General features: G+C 36.0%; 1 protein-coding gene across 1 annotated transcript in view; it reads left to right on the top strand.

Annotated features, from left to right (window-relative positions):
- Positions 1-291: 291 nt before the first annotated feature.
- The window catches only part of TBC1D5 (TBC1 domain family member 5), a gene marked incomplete at its 3' end in the record, with an annotated part of 285960 nt that continues 258838 nt past the window's right edge, over positions 292-27413 (top strand). The window contains exon 1 of the mRNA XM_080339712.1: positions 292-330. The remainder of the gene's footprint in view (positions 331-27413) is intronic.

The raw sequence follows: 27413 nt of genomic DNA on the forward strand, positions 1-27413 counted from the left end.
TCTTTACATCTGAATTAGTGCCAGTTTGCACAGATTGTGTGTCAGCTTAAATACAAGAAACAGGCCTCAGTCTGCTTGAACTCGTTCCACCAAAGACTTCTAAAAACTTTCGGTAGTCTGCAAACTGTAATGGTTGTTTCACATTAAGTTGCTTTGTAGAATTATAAAACAGCTTTTCTTGTGCTTTCAAATAAAATGTTGTCATCTGCTAATGAATGAGATACCATCTGTAATAATTAAGGTTATTCTACTTGTTTTCCCCCTGCAGCAAAACTTCTGAAGGTTTGCAGAAGACAGTAAGAGAACCACCAAGAAGGCTATTGCAGTATTGTAAGTACTGCACCCAGAAAAAGAAAAAAAAAAATATATATACATATATATATATGTGTATATATATGTGTGTGAATTAAGAATGTTGTAAAGAGATTTTCATTTTTTTTTTTTAGGGGTGGAAATGAGGAACATAAAGGGATTACGTGTAAAATACAGAGCAGGATGTATTGTAGCAATCATGTTAATAATTTACAAGGGAAAAACTGCACTCTTGTAAAATCTAAAATTGTATCCTTGTGCAGTGTAATCAGGAATTTACCAATAGCAGTGAAAAATATTTCTCTAACCACCAAAGATTGATCTAGTTTATATACATTTGTTTATTTAAAACTATCAGAATTTAGAAAATCATTGTAGTTTTGTAGGTTTGTCATTTGTTTTAGTGACTTATTGTTTAGGTTATTTTGCAGAATTATTTATTTGCTGATTTATTTATGTATTTCATTATTTATTTATTTGATTATTTAGTAAATTATTTATCTGATGAATTATTAATACATCTTCATGACATGCTTTAAATTATTTATAACTTAATTTTGAGTTTATTGCTTTTCGACGCTGCATTGTTACTGACTAGTTTTGATTTTTTTCTTTTTTTTCTTGGTTCTTGAAAATTAAAGTACTAGCTCTAAGGCAAAAGTATATTCTTTGCAGAATCCATAGATGGTTTTCAGTGAAGTAATTTACCATGTAGATACTGATTTTGTTTAGCTCTATATTGCTTAATATAACTTTTCTACTTATTTAGCTCCTGCTTCTATTATTCCATAGATATATCAAGATCAAATGAATGACCTCTGAGGAGCAAAGATAAACGCTAACTTTAGAACACATAGAAAGAAAATAGTTCTATTTTCCCTGTATTAATTGTTATTTAATTATTCTTAAAGTTAACTTGAGATATTTTTGTCCCAATAAAATGGATGTTTTTTAAATGCGACTCTTGATATTTGAACTAATACATTTAAGTTCTAATAAGAAAATAATATATTCAGATTAATAACTCATAATGAGAGTTCCTCTTTAGTGACAGGGTTTTAAATACATGGGGAGGAATGGTGGTGTCTTTGGACACAGGCAGAAGAAGATACGTGTCTAGGGGGAAGGTGGGTAGTAGTTTTTTGGGGTTTTTTATGCACAGTGTTTTTTGCCTGCATAGGAATTTATAAGCTCTGAAAATGTATCATCTCTGTGTTATTGTCTCTAAACTACTCTCAGGTTCTGTGTTCACAAAGAGTAATTTCTATAGCACAACATGTTGTTGTGAAGTCTGTTTTTGCATTGCTTTCTTTTGCCAATTAACGAGGTCAGAAGTATCATATTTTTCTCCAGAGGGACTTCAGTGGCTGTATAAAAACAGTGTGAAGGGCCAAATGTAGGCTTCACATATGAGCACCAGCTCTGTGGAGTTTAAAACAGGTGCCTGGGATCGGGATTTGACTCAGAGTCAGTTCTGAGTGCTGGTGTTTTTAGGAGCGATGGGCCTCTCACCTGGAGTTGCCTGGTTGACCTCGGTTAAGGAGTAATTCTCTGGGCAGTCGGAATCCGCCTTGCATGGGAGCTCTGCGACCGACAGCCTGTTTCAGAGCTGTCACGAATAGGGCAGAGCAGCAGCTCCTCTGCAAAATGCGGTGTGCATAACGTGGCCTTTATTCTATGTTTAGTGCCTGAACTGAATTACTATATGCTTTAAAGTTTTAACACAGCATGGGAAGGCTGCATTGTACTTTTCAAGTTTTAGTGCTGTTGAAATACAGAAGAAATGGCCTCTGTAGACAGGTTTCACTATAGAACTTAAATTATGCATGTGTATATCCAAATTCCTTATTTTGAAATATTGAATGTATGAATATTTAATTTGTATCTTGCTTTAGTATCTTCATATGCTTGCCTTAAAGGAAGCTGTTTCCTTTGATTTATATACATGGATAAAAATGTGTGTACAGTATGTATCAATGGTTTTTCTCTTTACGGTGTTAGATGAACAGCTTTAGATAATGATAGCTGCTGATTTTTATTCTGCAGCTTGCTACCATTGTATAAAACATAAATTTGTCGTATTTGTTCTATTAATCTTACTTGAATTTCAAATTCATTTGCTTTCCAGAAATATTTTCTTAATTACATATGTTAAGAAAAGTCAAGTATGTTGCAGATCTTAACGATGCAGTATTTTTAGTCTGTGCACAGTAACAAAGCTCTGAATATTATTATTTGGGGCAGAATTCCAAACTGAAATTTGCGTTTCTCCTTATTTGAATGTTTTCACTGAAGCTGAGAACTCCAAGGGAGTTCCTCAACATGTACTAGTTTATGTGATATGCTCGATGAAATTCGGTACAGTCACTCTTATTCTCTTGTGTAAATGAGGTCTTATTATTGAATAAGACCTATTATAAGCAGTTGCAAAGGTAAATGCTGTCAATACGTTCTGCCACCCGTTTCTCGGAGTATAAAACACTTCCTGAAAGACGTGCTACTACTGTTATAGGGTAATGTAACGCAGCTTATGTGTTGGCACTGAAAGTAGCTACTTCATAATGATGACAAGTGAAAGTACAGCCAAAGGTCACATTAAACAAGAGATTTCTTTCACACCTCATCCGTTTTCTGGATGTGGTATGAAAATAGCTTTGTTCCATACACTTCAGTATGTTTAAAAAGAAGTTATCTTGAAGTATTTTTTTATGCCTTGTATATTACTTTGTTCATATTTTAAGAGATGCACTGTGGAATTCTAGCACACTAACTTCAGTGCTGCAAGTGTTTGAATTAGGTTAAGTTTTGGGTGCAGTTAGACAACATACGTAGTATTTCATCTCACTACATTTTTTCTTTGTTTACAGATTTCCTTCAAGGCATAGCTTTAAGTTCTAAAAAAGGATTATTAATGTGCAGAGCAGTATTTATATTGATTTTTTTTACTAACCATGGTTTTATTATTTTTGTATCTTTTAAGAAATATATGGATTTTTTTTCTGCAAATTGCAGTCTGTTGTTCAGAAATAGAAAAAGAGTGAGCCCATCCCTATTGGCACACTGTTTCTTAGCTCTGTTTTAAAGAGATCCCACCAGTAATATGAAAAGATATCTTACATTGTATGCTCAGTCAGTTCCCCATCTTACACTGATTGCTAAAATAAGGTGTCATTTTAAAAACCTGAATAGTCATGTATTAAATAATGAAAATGAATCTGGCTTGTTTCACAAAGGTTGCTGAGCAGTTAGGAGATGCTCGTTGGGAAGCCTAAATCTGGTGTGTTATTGGTATGTGTATTTCTGTTCTAATCTAACTCCATAGAAATCGCAGAAGCCATATTAAGCTCTTCTTCAATTTATTCCATACAGATAAAAGAATTTACATCTCATGAGTCATATATTTCCTGTTGTATCTTTAATACAGCCATTTTTAGTATTTTTCTTGCCTCTCTCCTCTATTGGTATGCTTAGAGAATCTGTGTGTAGGAGCCTGTTATTTCACCCGTGAGGCAAGGAGGAGTTCAAATCAATAGCAGTGTGTTGTTGACACTAAATGATGTTTCTTCTTGCCACAATAAGACTTGATTTTGTCATCCTAATGACGCTAGCTTGCTTCACAGAATAAGGATCAGCACTCTCTCAAATCAAACTTTACAAGTATTAAAAAAAGTAATTTGAAGGAAATACTAGAGAATTACTCCAGTATTTGTAACCAAACCCACACATCGGCTTTGTAAAATGAATATCCAACTTCTGTTTCACCTTGTAGGGAAGCTGCTTTGCAATGCAATTCGGAAATCTGTGTTAAAGGATGTAGGACTGATCAGAGCTGACGATAATGAAGCCATGATGTTTTAAAAAGAAATGATGCAAACATTATTTAAAGTAAAAGTTCACATAAAACATGGATTGTAGTAAAAAACAAACAAACAAACAAACCCCACACCACAAAATAACCACACACCGAAAACCAACAACAAAAACCCCAAACAAACAAACAAAACCAACAACAAACTGAAACCAGCCAACCAGCCAAAGAAAAAGCAAAACGAAACAAACAAACACAACCACCACCCACACCACTCCCCAAAAAAATGCCTCAAGCTAGTAGAAATTCTGTGTGTTTCACAGAAAAATCTTTACAGCACTGTGTAGAAAGAGACTGCATGAGCAAAAAAGGACAGCCAGCAAGATGTTAGCATGCTAGGTCTGGGATTGTGCTCTATAGTGTGGTCAAATGGAGTAAGCCAATGTTCTTAACTTGAACTAAGGATCCCACAGGGAGATGGGAGCTGTAGAAGGATGGGAATTTGAGAGGAAATAGTGTAACCATGGGAAGCAGTAGCATGATGATAGGAACTTATGGGCATGATGTTGGTAGCAACAGTGGGTTTTTGAGCAGCACAGGATCTTTTGTGTTGGACATCTGAAAGCAATAGCAGAGTTGAATCATCCTATTAAATTATTAAAATATCCTGCTCCTTACAACAATGTGCATTTATACCCATATTTTTCACTGTACGATAGATGTTACCTTTTTTTTCTGTCTGAAATAATATTAGGAGATATGGGAGATATGCATGGTTAAACATTCACATAGTAAGTTGTGAAATTTAACTTGAGTATTGAACCCCAGAAACCTGTTCTGTGAAAGTCTTTTAATACTAAGCAGCTTTACTACTAGCTACAAACGTGTAGCTTTTCTATTTGCACTATTTTAATTGTTTTATATTTGACGCAAAACATGGGCTCTCAGATTTTCATAGTGTAAGCTGCAATGTAATATTTTTGGGTTTTACAATATGTCCATTTCTCATTTCTTCTATATCATTTTCATACACTCATCTGAGGTAAACCGCCTGCATATCTTGGTGACCTTTCCTGGAGAGGAAATGCCTCCTGTTCACTGCAGGCAGTGAAAAAATCATCCTGAGAATTGCAGTAACTGGTTATATTTCAGTAATGATGATGGATATTATATAAACTTTAAGCAAACTTTTGTAGGTTTTTTTTGAATGTGTGTTAACTGCAAGAAATGAGTAGCACCTAACAGAAGATGACCATCAACTTCAGAAATATAGCTCACTGAGTTTTGTCTGCCTCAAATCCAGAAAGTTTTTGATGATTCTCCTTCTCATTGAAATATGTTTTGATGAGTTAGGTCAGGTCTACATCAGGAGCACTTTGCCGTTTCATTTATACTAGCAACACACGTCTACTTCAGGTGCAACTCACCAGCAAAGTGGTAATCAGAAGAGCTTAGTCTTGTTCACGTGTCTCCTGCTTCTTCGTACTGTCACCAATGTTGAGAGAAGCTAAAAGTCAGTTTTCCTAGTATAACTTCTCCTTATCTCCATGAAGATAACACATATGAAATACCACCAGTATACTCTCCTGCCATGTGTAATCTTACAATATATGTTAAGGTGCCTGCCAGAATGAGCCTCTGCCGTCCTGTCAGCAGTACACTGAAGATGCGAGTTCAGTGAAGAACGCTGTGCCTAGTGTGGTGACTTGTCTCTAATGAAATGTATTTTTCCTTTCAGCTGATATTCTGATCTTGTAACATGTGCGCATAATTTATGACAAGCTGATAGTGGCACTGAAGTTGATGAATACATGCTCTTACAGCGTTATATTTAGTAAACACTGAACTATTTTCTTTATCCCAGGCACTTGCACTTGACATATGGTTATAGGTGGATTTAATGTTTCTTACACTGTTGTGAGGGTCAACAAACATTGAAGACATCCCTTATAGTCATTGTGAAAACAGCAAAAATATAAAATGAAAGAGTTTTATTATTCTTTCTTCTTTGGTTGGTGTTTATGTTGTTTCTCATGTGTATGTGACTGCCATGTTTCAGTTCACCAGAGTTTTCAAAGACTTTGTGCATCTGGGATTATCCATTTTGTTGTATTTATGTCAATTTAAACATTTGAAAAAAAGTTGGGAAGTTTATTTTAATACTGCAAAACTGAACTTTTGTACAATAAGTTTTAACATAAATTTCATATGACTTGTATGTTCACACGAACAAGAAGTAATTCCTTTGCAACTGTAGTATCTGTTGATAAAAACATATTGGGTGTATATGAGTTATCTAGAAAGTCAATGTATAAGCTTTTCTTCGAAATTTCTCCCAATTTGCAGCCAGCAAATGAAATTGTTGTAATTATTTGATGAGATAAATTTGCTTTTTTTCTGTTTCTATACAAATGTGATGTGTTTTGATTTTGTTTGTTTGTTTTCATTACTACGCGATTACTTGCCATGGTTTATTTAAGCTATTTCTTCTTTAATTGGTTCAAAAGATAATTTTCTTAACATTTTCATTCACAATTTATATAGAGTTCTATTTGCCTTTCTATGCTCACTTGTACTTAATAAATATCTGCACTGCTTGGCAGTGAATATAAAAATAATGTGGTGGTGAGAAGTATATTTGGGTAAAAACCTGAAAAACGGTATCTTTTGTTTCTCTTTAACCACCTAAAATGTACAGTACTACTCTTAAGACTCTTTCTTAGAGAGAGACTTGCTTGTATGCATGTGCACGCAATAAATTCTTAAAACGATGAGTAAAACTACAAGCACATCAGAAGGCATGTTCTGCATTTTCAGTGAAACATATTTTGAATAAGTAGCTGATCTATTGAGTATGGTTGTCCGTTGATTCTAAAGATACATTTTTCTGTGCTCAGACAAATCTAGATAGTAATCATTTATAATTTCTTGCCTTGATGAAAAGTAGTGATGAATAATATGATTGGAAGGAATGCATGAGTCATGAAATGGGGAGCTGGGCAATCATGGAAAAATTCGCTTTAAAAACTCTCTTCTGCTTACCAGGATCCTAATGTGAGTTCAGTTTTCTGTAACATAATTCAGAAATTACAATGGTGGAGGTTTTAATAAAAGCCTTGGATGGATGAACAACTCCGTAAGTTGACCTGAACATTGGTTGGTAGGTTATAAAAAGGAGTTTTTTAACTCTCAGCTAAAGTTATCATGGATACAATGGTCAGAGGACACTCTGTCTTCTCACACCCACATAAGTGTGAAAATAAAATGTCTTAAAATATACTATAGTTAATATGGAGTGAATGGAGATCCTACGGTCCTGAAGATATCTACACTACTATAAAACAGCTTTTAAGAGCTGTTAAAATATTGATAACTTGGTAGAGCTCTTCAGAAACTCTCATTTCTATTTCAGATGTACATCTGTGTAGCCGGTCAACGTTTGTACTCTTGAGTGTACAACTACACATAAAAGAGAATAAAACCAAGTATTGTTACTAAATAAATGGCTTAATTTGTCATAGAAAAAAATCCATTGTTTTTCAGCTTTTTCCCATACTAAAGTCATCAAATGTATTAAAAAATTGCTAGGTGAAGTCAAGCACCGGCTCTGTGTCCTGGGCAAGGCTTGAAGAACCAGCTGTTGTTCTCCTTGCAGTGACCTGGGCTAGGCAGCCTAACATCTGCTTCTCTTTTCTTTCCAGTGACCCAAGCCAGATTTCTTCAAAGCCTATTGCTGTTATTTTCCCTGCAGTTGCTCGTGCTGTTTTCTTTTACATGCTACAGCTGTTCGTGAAAGATTTCTTCCCTTTTTCTTTTCTGACTTATTCTTTCTGTAAATTTAAAGAGGTGATTTTAAAAATTCCTGGGTAATGTTGAGCATAGGACTGTTCTGGTTGTCTTGCTTTAAGGCATATGTCAGCAGTATAGAAAAAGGACAAATTAGATTTAGTTTCCAAAGGAAGGCTCAGTCTTGCCTTTGGTTCTTATGGACACAGAATCCTGATCTTGAACTGAGTTAATTACATGCATTTAGCTTGTGACAATTGAGGTGAGGCTGTTGGTCGTGGCTTGGGACAGGGCAGAGTTAAGAAACAAAAAGGGAGATATTTTGCTGGGTGAACTAATAGTATGAAAAAAATATGTGACAAAATGCTCTAAATGAGGATAAAAGTGAAAGGCTATCAATGACACAAACCTTAGTCAATAGGATTAGGCTGACCTTGGGAAGGCAATATTACTGTATGCTTAAATGCAAAACATGAAAGTATAAGTTTGCCATTTTGGAGGAGATACAGCTTAGCTTTCACAATCATCGCCTATGGAAATTATGGAAAATCTTTTAGAATGGCTTTTTTTTTCTGGTAAAAACGAGATTGGTTGGTTTGTTTGTTTGTTTCAATTTTTTGTAAGACTTTCAAATGTTAAAGTGAGCAAGACGTTCCTGATTGTTTGCATGTTTCATGCTGACTATATTTTAGGAAAGGTCGTGCACCTTGCTTTCAGTTTGCAGTCTTAAAATTTCTCTGGCAGCTCCAAAACAGTTTATGTGGGCAAGTGATTTTTTAAAAAATACACTGGCTATTACTGAGTGACTAGAGTTTGCCTTAGCTGAAAACGCAAATTATATACATAAGATGAAAATTTTAGCCTTTCTAGATCAATGTGAAGTGCTTTTTCAGTCATCATTGTTCCGGGACAACTAGTCTAATTATTATTTGAATAGATGCTACTCTACAATATAAACTGAAGCATAGTAAGGACAATTGATTGGGAGAATCACTTCAGAAACTGAAGAAGGTAGCTTTCCTAATCCCCTTTCTCTAGCCATGTGTTCTCACCACTTATGCAGGTTGCTCCTTGCGCACCCATGCACTCTTTTGCTACAGTAATTTTAACCTTTATTAATTTTCTGATCTGACTGCATTAGTACTAATGGTAGTTCAAGGAAGGAGTGGGGAAGAGAAGGTTGAAGGGGATAGGAGGCAGTCATGAAGCAATACTCTGAGCCAGTGCCTACATATGGTGTTCAAAGATATGCTGCCAGGTATGTAAAAGGCTAGGGTAGCAATTGCTCACTGTCTCTGAAGATTATCTCGCCGTGTTTTACAACAGCAGGGGTGTAAATTATAACATGTTTGGTTACTTCTAAATCTGATCTACTCATTTATACTTTTGTTGATCTTCTACAGAAAGTACAACTCTTAAGACACCAGAAAAACTAATGCAGAAAAAAACCCCCCTGTATTGACTGAAAGAAATGTGCTGTTTGGCCCAATGTGATAGAGCTTTTCTTACATAAATTCCCTGTGACTCATTGTCTCTTCAGTGTTCGAAAGTTGTCTTAAGGTAAAAATTTATGCATAATTTATAAGGCCTAGTTGACATCCTATGTATAGAAATTCAAATTTTATCTTGTAATTTTTCTCGTTTACATCTCCATTAGTTCATCTATCTTGAAAGCCTTTGGTTCTCGAGATTTACCAAAATTTTTCCCTACAAAGGATTTCTTTCCAGTTCTTGTACTCTTCTGGTACAAACATGAATGTGCAAATCCTCCATGTTCAGAACTGATGCTGTAGTTAAATTCATTATACGTGTGTGCATACCTATTTTGATGTTAAAGAAATACTTTTGTGTGGTTATTTCATGAAGATCGTGCTATAAAGTACAGTGTTTTGTTCACATGCATTCAGAGTCTTCAAAAACAACAGAAAAATAATGCATGTGACAAAATATCTGAGTAAAGATTAATACAGTGATTTGGGAGGACCTACATTAACATGCTATTTAAGGTCCTGTTGCTGATTTCTATGTAATTAACACTAGTGATGTATAAATATCAGTTGAATACAAATAACTTGAGCAAAAATGTTTATGGTTTCCCTTAAATAAAATCACAGAATCACAAAATGGTTGAGATCAGAAAGCACCTCTGGAGATCATCTAGTCCAACCCCTCAGCCCAAAGCGGCGGTACCTAGAGCAGGTTCCTCAGGACATTGTCTGGTTGGGTTTTGAATATCTGCAAAGGTGGAGAATTCATGAATGGTCTGGACAGCCTGTTCCAGTCTTCCATTATTCTCATGGTAAAATAAGTTTTTCTTATTTTTAAATAAGATTCTTGTATTTGTGTCCATTGGCTTTTCTCTGTTCACTGGATACCACTGAGAAGAGTCAGGCTCCATCTTTTGTACCCCCTTATATAATAATCTGAGCCTTTTCTTCGTGAGACTAAACAATCCCAGCTCTCTCAGCAACTGTTCATACTCCATATGCTTCAGACCCTTAGTCATCTTTCAAGCCCTCTGCACATATGTCCATGTCTCTGTTGTACTGGGGAGCCCAGAACTGCATACACTAACCTCCCTCAACTTTCTGGTAATACACTTCAAGCTATATGGACTTGTGAGCATCTGGTTAGTTTAAATATTCCCAAACTTTGTTGTGCTCCACCTGAATCAGTCTGCTGTGCCCTGGACTTTCACACTGGTTTCATGGGCCTGGGATTGCTGAAGGCTTATCTCACCAGTAATGACTGAGATGAAGAAGGCATTGAGGATCTATTTGTCCTTTCTGACCAAGTTCCCATTGAGCAGTAGGCCCACTCATTCCCTAGGCTTCCTGTTGCTGCTGATGTACTTGATGGCCATCAAATCCCTTGCCACAGTCACTTCTAGCTGGGCTTTCACTTTCCTAATCTCATTCCTGCATATTTGGATGATGTCTCTATATTCCTCCTGGGTTACCTGTCCTTGCTTCCATCTCCTGTATGCTTGCTTTTTTGTGTTTGAGTTTTACCAGCTGCTCCTTGTTCATCCATTTAGATTTTTCTGCCATATTTGCTTGATTTCCTGCTTTTGGGGATGAACCATTCTTAAGCTTGGAACAGGACATCCTTGATAATCAAGCACCTTTCCTGGACCCTTCTCTCCACAGCCACCTGCTGCAGAATTCTTCTGAGCAGATACCTGTGCAGGTCATAAACTCTTTTACTGAAGTCTGCGGTCATGATCCTGCTTTTTGCTTTTTTCCCCTCCTCGGAATGCTGAATTCCACTATCTCATGGTCACTGCAGCTAAGGTTGCCTCCAGCTTTTACATTCCTGATCAGTTCTTCTTGTTTGTAAGTGTAAGGTCTGGCAGAAGACCTTGTCCTCAATAGCTCATTGACAATTTGTGTCATTAAATTGTTGTCAATGCACTCCAGAAAACCTCTGGATTGCTTGTTCCATGCTGTGTTATTCCTCAAGAAGCAGGTACTCACATGATTGAAGTCCACCATTGAGGATCAGGGCCTGCAAATGTGAGGGGAGTCATAGGGATTGTTACCCAACGGGTTGTTCCACTCATAGATTAAGTTGTTAAAGGTAAGAAGAAATAGTTCCGTTTGACAAGGGAGAACGGGTAGAATATATGCATTAGGTTAGGAAAAAGTAATTACTTTCTTGTCTGATATTAGGAATTGGTCATTGGCCTAATTAGTTAGAAGGGATTTGGGGTAGAGATCTTTTTACCCAGATACTGTTTATGAAGCAAGAGATTAGTGCATATTTTGCTAAAAAGCTTAGAAAATTGCAACTAAATATTTTTAATTTCCACATGTCTTATTAACAATGCTTCTGTGAAAACATGATCATCCTCACTATTTCTTTTTGACAACTGGAGGAGGAAGGGATTGCGTCGAAGAATTGCCAAGAGTCCTGTGATGCAAGGTTTCATTTTTGTCACTGATAATTTTCCGATACTCGGTCCCTTTCAGTCTTTTACCTTCAATTAATTTTTAAAAATATATTGTTGTTAGAACTACAACTGAAGTTTAGTGATTTATCTGTTTGGTGGGTTGTTTTGTTTGTTTGTTTGTTTTTTAGAAGAGGACAGTTAGAGCATGCTAGAGACCTCGTGTTTGATTGTATTTGAGCTTCCGAAGTTGTAATATTCCAGCTTTCTTACATTGTTCTCAAGTAGATAGTGTGTCCATAATCTTAATAATTTAAAGACAGCAAAGACACATCTGAAGTGCATTCCATTCATTCAGTAGAAGAGGCGTTACTTGTTCCATATGGTTGTGTCTACCAACCTGTTATCTAAAACGTGATTAGAAGTTGAGTTGCTTTCTCTCATGCTGCCTTTGTTATGCTGATCACAAGAGTATGCCACTCCATCAGTCTGGGCATTTCTTTACGTAGAACATGATTTCTCACTGAATAGTTATGCCTTTTATTTGTTGTGTGAAATAGCAAAATGAAGTAATTTGCGCAAACTTTTTTGTACAGAATACTGAAAATAATATAGCTTGTGCTGTTGTTGGTATATGCTCAAAATGGCTGTTTTATTGCAGGGATGAGCTATACATTCCCCAAGATGTGGGCAACATGAATGAGGCCTGCTTCTGCTACTAAATAATAAACCTCCTTTACTCCCTTATGTAATGTGACTTCCTATCTTATCTCCATTTGTTTAATCCATTTCAGTCTTTGAGGATGATCCTTATGTGTAGAAAGAAAAGGCTTTTACAGGAGGATAGACCTGAGTGTCTGCAGATAAGAACTGTGATAATGGAATTTTTTTTCTTCAACATCAGACTTTTATATATTGCTAGCTTGACTTGGTAACTTGCATGTTAAAATTAACAATAAAATGAAGCAATTAAAAGCCTCCTTCAAGAGGAAGGGGAGAATTGTCTATTTTTACAATATTTTTCAGGTGTTTCTATATTGATGTGGTTTACTTTTTTTGATGAAACTTCTAGGAGTGAGTTGCCTTTTTTTTTTTTTTCTTCCTCCCTGCCATGCCCCTGAGTCTTCAATTGGTTTGAAGCCTTTATGACAATTGACAGAGGTCAATTCAACTTCTAGCAATTGTCCAGACATTGGTTAGTAACCCTGAATTAGGTCAAAATGATATTGGGTTCTTTCTTAATAGCTTTTTACAGATTTTTTTTTTATAGTGACTGGTTTTGCTTAAAATTATTTACAAGCACTGGTAAAGAGGAAAGGAACTCTCATGAGCTTTTTCCTAGATAAAATTATCTCTCATTTCTCGTAGTCTATTGAAAATTTCTTGTTTAAGGTTCCTATTGAGAAACATACCTAGCAGGATTCGTAACTTTGGCTTACCTTGCAAACCTTGTAGTTAGCTCTGGTTGCCATTTTTTGGTGGTGGTGGACAGAAAAAGGTCTTTGGTAGCTCAGGTTAAAATGTAACTTTGGAGAGTCTTGGAGGTTTAGCCTATGCCTTCTGCCAGAATAGTGACGATGGATGCATTGCTGATTTGTGTACCTCTGAGAGTGTCTCTGTGAGACTCGGGAGATGACAAGTTTGGTTCCTAATGTGCTGCCACGAGTGCTCTGTGGCCTTCTTCTGCCTCACTTCCTTGTGGAGATGACAGATTTACTGAATGGTAAATGCAGATAAAACTAAGTGTTCCTTTCTTCTTCTTCATCTCAAGGTTTTGTCAGAGTGTACAAGTAGCTGTGATGAAAAAATGTGAGAAAATGAAACTAGATTGATGGAGGTGAAAAATCACACCCAAGAGTGACTGAGGGTGAGAAAATCTGTGAACCTGTGCCTTAGGTGAAAATGTTTTGTCAAAACTAACGTTTGCCAACGCAATTCTTCTTTTGGGATAAATACAATTATAAATTTACCCAGTACTGCCTTAGAGACATTTCTTATCAGCAGACATTATTGACTATAGATAGACCCAGAATAGATTGGAACATGAAGAAATGCAGTTACTTTCTTATATACCGATAACTAAGTATGAGAACTTCTCATACATTTTCTTTGTATTCTTCTAGAGGCAGTGAAGATTTCAGTGAAACTTTCTAATTGAGTAAATTAAGGCTGATTTACTCTTCTCCTTGGGCTTGATACTTCTTGCCCATGTTTTTAAATCTCAGTTATTTTTTTCTATTTAACCTTTGAAGAAAGTCTAGTTGAATCTACATACTTAAGACATTACTAAATCATTCATATGTGAGAGACGTCATTTGGGAAGTTTCTGATTATATCAATAACTGTGACTGCATTTCCATTAGAAGAAGATCAAGGATTCAGTTCTCTTACCCAAATTGTTTCAGTGTCTCTACTGGGCCATTTTCTGTGACCAGCTATCACTTTGTCTTGCTTTTGCATAAGAGTATGAGCAAACTCAAGAAGTGAGGTCTGGACACACAAGTTTTTTAGCTATAAGGAAATGTGTACAGCAATAAAACGTCATTGTATACTTTCATTCAAGACTCTTATTAACGGAATTGGTGTTGAAATCCATTTTTCTTTAAGTCAAAAAGTCCATGCATTTGTTCAAGGAAGATGCCGTCATAAGTTGGCATCAAAAATTAAATAACAAACCGCATTCCTGGATTTCTTTATTTATAGGGCCCATGTCTGAGTTGTATAAGCCACAGACAACATATTTTGTAATTTTTTTTTTAATTTGGCAACAGAAAGTAGTTTCTTATGGATCTAAATAACTGACTTCATGGGCAAATGGCTTTTGGCTCAGTGATCTGATGCTGACATCAAGTGTATATTCCTCTTTGGTAGGCTTCCCAAAGTGTATTCCCTCTGTCTACTGAGACCTAAGTTCTTTGAAGGCCTTTTTGGCCCAGCTGCTGGGGAAAGCTTAGATGTCAATACCTTGCCTGAGATTTAGTTTCTCCAAGTTTTGTTTTAGTTACAATATTTCTTTTATTTTATTTTATTTTATTTTTTTAGGTTTGGGATTGTTTTAAAGCATCCCTTTTCATAGTGATAAAAATACTCAGCCCTAATTACAGTGTCGTTTTGGGAGACTGAGTTCAGCTGTGCTTGGTTGGTTGCAGGAGATGATGATCTGTGTTTTAAATGAAGAAAGGAAATATCTGGCTTTACAGTAAAATTGGAATACAGATTTTGCAGTCTTACTAGAAAGAATAATTGATGTTTGAGAAATACATAGGATCATTAATTGCTTTCAAATAAATCATCTTAAATTTCCTGTGTTTTTAAATTTTTTTTGTATTGTTAAAAGCAGTATGAAAACATATTTGCATGTCAGCTATTTTGGACTTGGAGTTCATACTGTACTTTTCTCTATATTGAGATTAATGATGAGAAAAAGAGTAAGCCATTTTTGTTATGGCCAATTTATTTCATTTCAGACTGTATTATCATTTGGTGAAAGCCCTATTGATTAGCCTTCATAGCTTTACAGAGCTTTTCTTCTAAGCACTTAAAGTTTGAGTTGTCTCAGTCCCATAGGACTTAAAGAAAGCTGTTAGTACCATGAAATTCTTCTTCTCTATGTTTACAACAGCTTGAAGCCTCTTCTTGGAATACAAAATATTAGCACATTAATGTTATTAACTCCTTTAGTACAAAATGCTTTTGGAAGAAAAAATATTGTTGTATCTTCAAAGTCTGCATTGTTTCTTCTACAAGAGTATGGTTTCTTAAAGCTGAAAAATGTGTTGCTGTGCAACAAACAGATGCTGCTCTAACAATGCAATACATTATGTACCAAAAATGATCTTGGTTTTAATCATAGATGCTGATTTAATGAGACAAGACTAGCTTACATCAAAAATGGATTTAGGGTGTGATTTTGTTTTCTCTGTGTTTTCTCTACATAATTAATAGGAATATGGTACCTTATATATTCTGTTTTAAATTTGAAAGTGTACTTTGGTTCTATGCCATTTTATACTCCTGGTTTCTAATTCTGCCTTGTACAATACCCTTTTTTTTTTATTCCTTTTTGTGATATTAACACAAGGGCATTAGTAAATCATGTATCTTCATTGTATTTCCTCAAAAAGTATTTCCTTTTTACAGAATAATTCTATTTGTGCTTAATCTTTCCATTTTGCCAACATCTCCTTCTTCATTTATTTTCTGAATGTTTCCCATCCAGGGTTTTCATCCTGCTTTTACCACGTGGGACATTTAAGATGTTTGTCTGTAACTAATGTTAGTTTATGAATCAGAAAAACAATGCTAATCAATATCTTCAGATACTATCAGTACTTTATATGTTGTGAACAGGCCTGATCCCCTGGGAGCATTTCATTGTTGATATCTTTTCAGTTCAACTTTCGTTTTATTCTGCAGATATTTTGTAACTTAGTGTTAGTTGCTACCTCTAATCCTTCTATCACAGATATAAATTTTGATTGACAATTTCACTTTTAGATAAAGTCAGATACAACTATACTTGGGGGTGGGGGAAGTCTTCATATTGTGTTTTTAATTCCACTGAACCCAGCAGAGTTAAATGTAGTTTGGATGCACAGGGAAGAATTAATGATTGGAAGATACAGAGTTGGTAAATTATTTATTCTGGCCCTGAGGAAGCTGAAAAGCTGAGTGAAAGACTAATAAATCATTTGTGGTAGTGCTGGTTGTCACTTCCAATTATTTTAGACGGTTTTGTGATAAACTGCAGCACCTGCTAGATATCCCTGCACCATCCCTTGATGCTTGCAGTGCAGCTTGTTCAGTCGATTATCAAAGGCAAATTTGTCTAAAGTTTCCTCAGGTTGGAAAGAGAATTACTTTTCTCAGTCCCCCCTTCCCTCGTTTTTATAAGCTCCTTTTTACAATGCATGCATGAGGTAGGTAAAATTGATGATACATGTAGAATTTTATTGACCTAATGTACATTTAGGTATGGTCAATTGAACCACTGAGGAACAGAATGAGGGTGACATGTCTGTTTGAGTGTAAACCTCCCCTCGAAAGGCTGGCTTGCTTTCATCTTTTTGAATAGCAGCTGCTTCGAAGGTATGAAAACTAGCATTCATCCTCTGTTTTTGAGGACTGGGTTGGAGCTAGTGCTGAAGTTACAGAGGAGACTGACTTGAATATCACTTGACTTGGACACTTGTTCAGCTTTTCTGCTGCTTTTATTTAGAAAGTCTGTGTTTAAAATTACATGTACAGAGACCCTGTTGATACTCAGCACACAACACTTTAATAAATAGATTAAGGCAGAGAAAAGTAGTTGGAGGACTGGAGAAAAGATTTAGAAAGAACAACAAAGTGATTTTGAAGAGCAGAGGGAGCAAAAACATTGGAAAGATTAGGGTTGATAGAGAAAGACTGAAAGTAAGATGAATGATGAAGGAAGGAAGAAAGAACTGAGATGGGTTAGTGGAAGGCAGCTGTTTCTTTATGCCACCTCATGGAAAATAGCGTTAGGCATTTTCTTATTTAGCTGTAGTCTGAGCCCCCTTTTCTGCAGGACAAAAGAACCAGGCCTACCCTGAAAATACTTTCCAAACTGAAAAAGTAGTAAAAAGTAATGCCATTCTATAGGCATTGATGCAAATGGGATGGGAAAGGGGTGATGGTTAGCGATGATATATTGTATAGTGCGGGACCTGAGCATGACATAAATGGTATGGAGTAAGGAGTACAGAATGTGGTGGATTTGACTGGGATAGAGTTAATTTTCTTCATAGTAGCTAGTATGGGGCTACGTTTTGGATTTGTGCAGAAAACAGTGTTGATAATACGGGGATAGTTTAGTTATTGCTGAGCAGAGATTACATGGAGTCAAAGCTGCTTCTGCTTCTCACCCCACCCCACCAGCGAGCAGGCTGGGGGTGCACAAGAAGTTGGGAGGGGGCACAGCTGGGACAGCTGACCCAAACTGACCAAAGGGTTATTCCATAGAATATGGTGTCATGCTCACCATGTAAATCAGAGGGAAGAAGAAGGAAGGGGGATGTTCTGAGTGATGGTGTTTGTCTTCCCAAGTGACTGTTACACAGTTTTAGAAAGTTGAGCTCAGAGCTCACCTTTATGTTGTCCAAAGGATGTGGATAAGGGAGTTCCTGGTTATGCAAGAATAGGTAAGTACATATTACATTTCTGCTCATCTTGGGAAAAGGGCTGTGAAACTTGAAAACTGTATTTCTTTAAAAAGTTAGAATACATACATATTCAGCTTAAAACTGTTGAGATTCTTTCATGTCTCTCGTATTGGTGAAAGTATGCATCTTACACACAGTGCTGAAAGACTTGCTAGTAAATGTTGATTGCTATAACTTAGCAGTTATACAGTAACTTTTTGTTGTCTTTTCCATTATCTTCCTGACCTAATCCATCCAAATAACATTGAATTCTAAACATTCTGGGTCAATACAACCAACAACTTCAATCCATGGAAGGTAAAAAATTCAAGTTTTTTTAATTTCCGTTTTTCCATTAGTAGATCGCAGCTTGGAATTTCAAGTGAAATATTTGTCTTAGGAAGTGATGGTATTTTGATCCAGATAAGTGGTTCAAGACAAATCAGAGAAGTGACCACACTAACTAAAATCAGAATTGAGAAGAGCTTTGTTTTCTTGTTGTATGTATTGTTCAGATAGACTTGTTGTTGTTGTTGTTGTTGTGCTGCTGTAGGTCAGGAAAGAATCAGATGGAAATATCAAGCACAGTCACCTTGCTTCTCCAGATGACTTCCATACAGAGAGATCTGCAGAACTGCAGATCTAGATCTGTGAACTTTGAGAAAGCTCCATGAATACATCCGTTCAAGTTCAAGAAAGTAGATACTAGGTGCCAGAAAAATGTATTAAGCTTTGTCAATGAGTTCTTGTTTAGTTTTCTGGGGGGCAGGTTTTTTTGCTCAGTTTCCTGGAAGGTTTTTTCGTTGTATCAGTGTCCATTATTTGCAACCACTGATGACAGTATAGGAAGGACAGGCTGTAGCATCTAATCTATATTATTATAGTTTTATTACTCTTAGTGTTTCTGTAAGCATGGTAGATCTGATGGTAACAGAAATCAGTAAAATTTTTTGTGCAGTTTGAATCAGCCATTTATTCATGATTTGAACATCTAGACGTACATGGATATTAATTGTCGTGTTTTTACATTCTTACATTTCCAGAGAAACGTGGTGTCCATAGTAAATGTTGATTTTCAAATAAATACAGTTTTGCTGTAGTAGTTTTATGTTTATTTATTGCTAAACACAATTGGTACATTTATGTGTGGTTTTAAATTAATTAAGAACCTTAACATGTACAAAATTAATATTTTTTTACAGTTTTGCATGGAATTCGAGAACCATTTACTTTATTTTTAGGACTTTGAAAATTTATTATTTATGTCCAGTTCGTATAAGTTAAGTACACAAAGATAGCAATATGTAATTTTGTTACGTTTATTTCATTTACAGGATAAATATCTTGGATATATGTTAAAAGGGGAGATGAAAAAAACACATTCGAAATGAAAATGGATTTCTTTTATAAGATACTGCTTGTAATAATATGAACTGTTAACTGTGCTTTAAAAAACCAGTGAATTTTATCTTCAGATACATTAAAATAAGAGAGCAAGTCTTCCTGCTTTTTCTGTTGTTTTACAACTTTCAAAGTCATTGGACTCCCCCATTTTAAATACCATATCTGATTTTTTTTTTTTACACCCACCTGAGAGACTGTCACTGTTTGAGAGGCTGGGTATTTCTAGCTTTTCACTTATCTTTTCTTTATACCTTTACCAGTGGGGTTCATGACAGCCACAGTGGCTTGGGCCAGACACACTTCTAACCGAGGGTCCCTCTTCTGGCCTGTCTGAAGAGAGATGCTTAGGGGAAAGTTTGAGAGGTCTGTGACATCTTTTCCCACATGTGCTCTTCTGCCTTCTGGAGATCTGAAAGCTTTTAGACAAGGAGAATCAGAGATGGTGTCTTTTTATCTAGCAACATTCAACAGTATTGTTTTTGGTTCCCGCCTTGGTTTTCTCTCTCCTGCGAAAAAGTGGTCACTTTTTGAACCTCTGTAAAGTTTTAATGTCCTGTGGCAAGGAGTTCCATGGCTTGACTTTTAACTCTGTGAAGAAATAGCTCCTTTGATTTGTTTCAGAAATAACGCTTATTAACTTCTTTTTCCCTTTCTTCAGTTCTGTGGGATTATAGCAGCAAACACGTAAAGACTGATTTTTTTTTTGGTCACAATTATTTAAATTAACTTTCATAAGTAATTGTATGCCCTAAAATGGCTTGCCATGATTTCAAATTTATTTTAAATATATTTTAGAAGGAATAATATATAACTCAAATATTTCAAAATATGTATACTTCTTTAGGCTAAGGCATTTGTCATTTTGACTTGGGGATGAGAAAGGATAGGGTCAGTTATCTGACCTTCCTTAAACAGGAAAAGATGTTAAAGGAAATTTTTCACAGTATTTTATCTTTTTGTAACAATGTTTTCCTGTAACTTCTGGCAATGAATTTCACAGTGTAGGTGAAACTGTTGTTATTCTCAGTTACAAAGCTGCAATTTTTACCTTTACAAATTTTTGTAGCTTTACAAAGCTACAAATTTTTACCTTTAAAAAATTTCCCATCTTATGGCACAGAAAGGAAGCTAATCCAATAGGACTTCCACTGAACTTCTCAGTAGGATTGGTTTTTAAAGATCTCATGTGTTTTTCTAAAAAAAGTGGTGACGTAGAAGAGCTTTCCTCCAGCAAATAATCAGTGATCTGTCTTTGCATACTGCAGAATAGAATAATGTGGACAAGGTAAAAAGAACATTGTCCCTGTTTTTCTTAAAAAAGCTGGTGAAGGCATGCATTGATTCGTTGAACTAGACTGCATACTGTGATTAAAATACTGATTTAAAGACAGTTTATCACATCTATAAATATCTAAGTAATGCACTTTCTTTTCCAATTAAGTTAATTTTAGGAGCTATTCCAAAATATTGAATCCCTTTTTCTGTGCTGTTGGAAACAGTGATATGTTATAGAATTAGTAAGCCTTACATCACTTACATAGGGTAATTATTGGAAACTATTTTAAGAGTTGTGGTAGAAGTTTATCTGGAAAAAGATCCCTAGGCTAGCTAACCTTGATTCAAGCATGGGAGGTCATACATACGTAATTTACTGAAGTTCTTTATTATATTTCTGCTGTAAGAGGTAGGAGGAGTACACCATACACAGTGCAATCAACTTTGCAAAACAACATTGGCTAACAAACTATAGAACACAGAAGAATATAGAACTGAATAAAAATAATTTTAAAAAAAAAAGGTAAAATGTTTTGTCTTCTATATTAGACCACATTTTAATCCTGTCTCATCTCTGTCAGTTTCTTCCAATAGAAGAAATGTTAACAAAAGGGAGTCTTGTTTTGCATTAAGTGTTTTAAAAACATTTTTTGTGTAGGTTAGCAAGAGCAAGAAGTACACTTCGGACTTGGAGTTGATGATGATGGTGGTTTTTTTCTGCTGGGAATGTTTGTTTTGTGGTCTTGGACCAACCTCCAAGAAAGTTTTGTCCTTCATATGGAAGAGTTTCCCCATGGAACTTTGGGAAGTCATTTAAACTGAAATCAAGCAAGTGCTCAGAAGAGAGAGAGCTCAAAACCAGAATTTTATGACTTGATCTTGAAATATGCTGCAGCTGAGCGATGATGAAGATATGAATTATTTAATAACTTTTAGACGTTGCTAGAATGGAGCAGAGTTTTCCAGCTAACAGAAGAGGTGATAAGTGTTTTTTTCTGCAGATGCTGCCAAATGCCAGGTTAGCATCAACAAAGAGTGGAAGTGTGTTGCTAAGCTACAGAGTAGATTGGCCAATTGTTGATTAAAAACAAACATACCAAAAAAACGAACTCTACTAACTTACTTTTTCATTTGTTTTCTTTTGACCATCCCCTATCTGGTCTCTTCACGTGGTTCGACGCCAGCCAGCTGTTTGTCCATGAGGTAGTTTTCTCCAAGTGCTTTAAGGTGGTAGCATGATCTCAGGAGGCTGCTGGAATGGTGCAGTGCTACACTGCACCCTATGCCTGTCTCACCTGGCAAGTCTCAGAATGGCTGCATGTACATTGTGAGAAGGAGCAGAAAAAGAAATGATACTTTAAAAATTTCACAGGCAAGGAACTACTGGGAATCATCTGGAATTTTCTACCAGAATAACTCAGATCACTCTGTTCAGTAGCCAGAACTTATGTCACTGAAAATTAGTATTTTTCTTCTTCATTGACAAAGAGATTGTTCAGAGATGCTGCTAAGTGCTTTCAGTCTCTTACTTGGTCTGAAGCTAAATAAGCTTGTAGTTGACCTTTGTCAAATCATTTCGTGACTTGCTTAGGGTCAGGTAATGCGATCCTGAGGAGTAAACTACCACTGGTTATGTTTGCTCACTGTTAGATTACTGAATATTTGAATGAGGAAGGAAAGATTCTTTGGTTACTTCACTATTTCTGTCCAGAGCTATGCAAGTTCATGACTCTGCCACAAGACTCACAGATCATGGATTAAATTTGGAAATCTTTACATTGCAGTTCAGGCCTTCATAAAAAGCATGCTGAAGATTGAAAGAGTGGGTGATTACTACTTCTGGAAATGAGTTAAATAGTTTCTTATCATTGCAAAAGCCTTATATATGTGCCTGATCTATGTACTCAACATTGAGAAAGAGAAACCTTTTGAGGCCCGTGTTTTACTCTAAATCACTGCTGTTTGCTGGTTACCAGGACCCATGTTAGCCAAACATTTCTCTGTTCATTTCTATGAATAATGAGTTACACCACAGATGTTTCTTTGAGTAAGATAAAGATAGTTTCCTGCATGCTGTTGGAAAGACTCCTTGGGCTTGCGGTGTGGCCCCAGCCCAGGCTTTAAGACATGTTTCAATTATTATTTTGCTTTCTGTCAAGTAACATTTTAATTTTTGGGTGCTTTTTTATTTTTTAGTATTTCAGAAAACCGGCATAAACTACTACGAAAGCTGGCTGTTTTGGTGGGCTTTTAAGTTCATGTGTGGAACTGAAATACAGTGATCTTTTCACCATGGTTTCATCAGTACTGGAGTTTGTGGATGCCCTTGGCCCTTTCTGGTGTAACCAGCAGTCTTGGACATTCTTGTTGACCAGTACCTTCAAAAAACCAAATTCTGTCAAAAGGCACTGATTGGGTTGCAGTGACCTTAATTTTGACATCTTGCTTCTCTGTTTAGATTTCCACCAGACTTTCCTGTTTGTTTATTCTAAATGCCTCCATTCTGCCGCATGGTGTTCGCAATAGATCTCTTGTGGGCTATTCTCAGAAATAACAACAGTCAGACTAAGGACAAAGTTGCGTTGTTGCTACAGATTGTTTATTTTTCTCTCTAAAGATTTAGAAGATTAAATTTCAGATATGGAGATTATGGGAGAGTATTTGAACACTAATTAAAGGTAGTAAATATAAAATTGTGAATATTACCGTTCTTTTTGGAGGTCGAAATTTACTTCTTCATTGCAGAACAGTGTAGGCTGCTAACTGGGCAGTGGCTACAGTGACCTCTCCACTGTGTTCTTATTTGGATATTAACATTGTAGATATTTTCAGGCTTAGGAGCTTACTATTTCATAATAGAAATCAGGCTGATTAATGTAACCAGCAACTGGAAGAACATAAATGTGCTCTTTAACCGAGTCTTTTGTTGATGAAAATGTGTGTAATGAGATGTAATTCTTTAAAAGTCTGTGTTGCTACTTATCTGTTGTGGATTTATTTGGGGGGAAAGATATGCAGGATGTGGGCATTTGATTTCTAACTTCCACATTCAGGCTTGCTTATTTGTGTAATGCATTATGTATTTAAATGGTAAAATAGTAAATTTAAGATATGTGGCATATTTTGGTTTTCTGTCTTGAACGTGCTTGTATGTATCAGTACTACTGTTTGCTCAATTGTTCTTTGAAGGGATACTTTCTTTTAGTAAACTTTAGTTGAAGTTCGGGTTTTGCTTAAATCTAGGAAAATGCTGTTACGCTGAATATTTGGCTGAAGAATTAGGCTTTGACTTTCAGCCACTAGGTTTCATAGGTAATTCTGTTCTTACTTTGTCTAAAGATGGATCACTTCAGGGTGCAGTTTTTCAGCATGACATGTTGGGAAAATGCTTTGCTTCATAACAAGAAGTTTGGGAATCGGGAAGGCAAAGATCGGAGGAATTTGAAATCAATCTTGAATTTTATTTAATCCAAATAGCTTCTGTGCTATTCTCAGCCTGCTGTATTGCAGCTACTTAAACACATGGGATTTTTAATGTTACATGCATGCAATGGGAGAGGTAATATAAAATCATTGTGTCTGGATAGTGTTTGTGTTTCACATGACTGTAATAATACAAATGAGAGTTTTCTTCTGTCACTGTTTACCATTTTAACAAAACCAGGACATCTTCCTAGCTAAAAAAGCACAAGTTTGTGACAGCTTGAAAAGTTCAGTTCTAAAGATGTGTGGACCACTGTTTTGGGCTAATAGCTGTATTTTTGAAGAGAAAGAGTTTCACATCTCCCAACTTTTGAGTTTGACATTGGTGACTCTGCTAATTGTAATAGAGCTGTGGAACTGGTTTGTTCCAGATGGAACTTTAATCTGGCTTCTGATTGAGCTGAGTGTCCTTGTAGAGTCTCTTAGCATCTGCTTTGGAAATGTATATAACATTATTCAAAATTTGTACCAAATTAAACGGCCCTAAGGCTATAATTCAATTTTTCTTTATTGAGGAATGTATTGTCAACAACTGTATGCCACAGAGTAAAATGTGCACTACATCTATTATTTTTTTTGGCTATTAGCTGTTCATTTAGATTACTGTGATTGAATTTCCAGGTTCTTCAAGTTTACTTTGTCAATTGTAAGTTTATGTTAAGGAATTAACAAATACATGGGTTTTGGTTTGGATTTTTGTTGTTGTTGGTTTGGGGGTTGTGTTAATTTGTTTGGTTTTTGTGAGGTGTTTTTGCTTGTTTGTTTGTTTGTTTGTTTGTTTTCCCCTGAAAGCAGATGAGCTTAAATTGATGCTTTCTAGCATTAATGATTGGGTTATATTTTTATTTATGAAATAGTAATGTTTTTGTAATTGTATATAATATCTGTGGATGAAGTTTGAGATGCCTATTTTTGTATTTGGATTGTAAAATGGAAAAAAACCCCACATGAAATATATTGAAATACACTATACCCCATTCATTTAACTTCTGTACCTTATCTTAGTTTCTCTTGTATCTGTAATAGTTAAGGATTGTGACTTTTATTTTTCAGTTCTTTTAAGTCAGCTGTATTTAATGACGATTTTTGTTTTAAAATATTCCTCTTGAGCTCAGCGTAACTACTGTTTTTAATACAAGTTCTGTTATTGAAGACGGTCAGATTAGGGTAGCAAATTGATGCAGTTTTTCTGTTAAGACTTGATTTGTGAAATGCTTTCGAACTTGAGTAGATGTGCTTAGAAAGATAGAAGTGGTGTTACTAGCAAGATCAAAGCCTGAAGCTTTGAGTATATTAATTGTATTCTAAAGCATTTCTCAGCCTTAAAAAGTCTTGCCCTTTAGTACTGCCCACTCCTAACATTGAATTGGAATCACTGAGAACTTTAGCAGAGTGTTGAAAACTTACGAAACATGTCTATTTTCTTTTACTTGTGACTTTTCTTTTTTTCTGTCTTCATCTTTATCCATCCATCCATCCACTAAATCTATTGAAGAAGCTTCACCAAAAAACACTGATGTGGATTGATAAATTCCTTGCCTTCAACATCAGAAATTTGCTCCTGCTGCTGCTGAGAAGCACAGTGAAGTTGGAAGTGTATCTTTATTGAGTTATGGAAAGCTATTCCAGTTTCATTTCAGCTTCTAAGAGAGTTGATGGGCAATACATATTTGTTGAATGGTAATTTTACTGAAATGTGCAAAGACCTGTCTCTTTTCAGAAAGCATCTATAGAAAAGTTTTAAGAGAGAAAGGAAGATCCTGCCCCTATACAGCTACTGTGTTGTTTTGTAATGTGCTATATGCAAATCTGTCCGCTTTATTTGGACTGATTCAGGAGGCAAAACTGTGCTCCAAGTCAGACAGAATAGTGAGTTAAATCTGGACCTTTTAGTTAAAACTTTTAGTAACCAAGTTGTAAAGTATTATGCAGCAATGTCCGTTGATGGTAATGTTCAGTAGATACTCCTCTTATTTCAATTTTGGGCATGAATAAATTTCAAAACCACAGAGTTATCATCAACTGCAATTTATCTTACATTCCAGATGCTTCTAACAGTTGATTTTAAAACCATTAAATTGATATGAGAACAAGATGTTCGTAGAATCATAGAATCATTTTGGTTGGAAGATACCCTCAGGATCATTGAGTCCAACCATAACCTAACTCTAGTACCTGGTCCCTAAGAACCTTGTCTGAACACCTTTTAAACCCCTCCAGGGATGGTGACTCCACCACTTCCCTGGACAGCCTGTTTCAATGCTTGATAACGCTTTCCGTGAATAATTTTTTCCTAATATCCAATCTAAACCTCCTCTGACACAACTTGAGGCCATTTCCCCTTGCCTTATCACTTGCTCCTTGGGAGAAGAGACCAACACCCTCCATGCTACAACCTCCTTTCAGGTAGTTGGAAACAGTGATAAGGTTTCCCCTCAGCCTCCTTTTCTCCAGGCTAAACAGCCACAGCTCCCTCAGCCACTCTTCATTAGACTTGTGCTCCAGGCCCCTCACCAGCTTTGTTGCCCTTCTCTGAACTCTCTCTAGTACTTCAGTGTCCTTCTTATGATGAGGGACCCAAACTGAACACAGGATTCAAGGTGGGGTCTCACCAGTGCTGAGTACAGTGGCAAAATCACTTCTCCAGTCCTGCTGGCCACACTATTCCTGATATAAGCCAGGATGCTGCTGGTCTTTTTGTCCACCTGGACACACTGGTGCCTCATATTCAGCTGGCTGTTGATCAGCACTCCAAGATTTCTCTCTGCCAGGCAGCTTCCTTACACTTCAGGTAGCCTCATTGTTGTGTTACAAGAGACAATAGCTATGAAGTGAGTGTTCACATGAGACAGAGACACGATTGCCAAATCAGTCTCTCTGGTATTGTAATTCTTCTACTGAAGTCTGAAAACATGTGACCAAATCACTCATTAATGTCGTGAAAGTGGCTTAGAAGTAAATACCATCATACAGACAGTCTTCACCAGCATAGTGTTGGAAAGACCCCAAAACTAACAAAGCATGAATCAAAGAGATATATAGGAATACAGTGATCTTGATACTCCATACTTTTTCCACCATCTTTCCTTTATCTTTCCTTTAATTTTTTTTTATTTCCATACCTCTGGGGAATTTGCTTTTCCAAGTAAGTTTTCATATCATAAACAAGTTAAAAAAAAAAAAAAATAAAGAAGGCAAAAACTAAAGCCTCTTCCATTTACTTTGGTGATTCTTCCATATGCGTCTTGGCAAAACTCACCATTGTGTTGTGCCTTGACTACTTGCTTGATAACTT

The sequence above is a fragment of the Nesoenas mayeri genome (genome assembly GCF_963082525.1).
Source record: "Nesoenas mayeri genome assembly, chromosome: 2".
Taxonomy (NCBI): Eukaryota; Metazoa; Chordata; class Aves; order Columbiformes; family Columbidae; genus Nesoenas; species Nesoenas mayeri.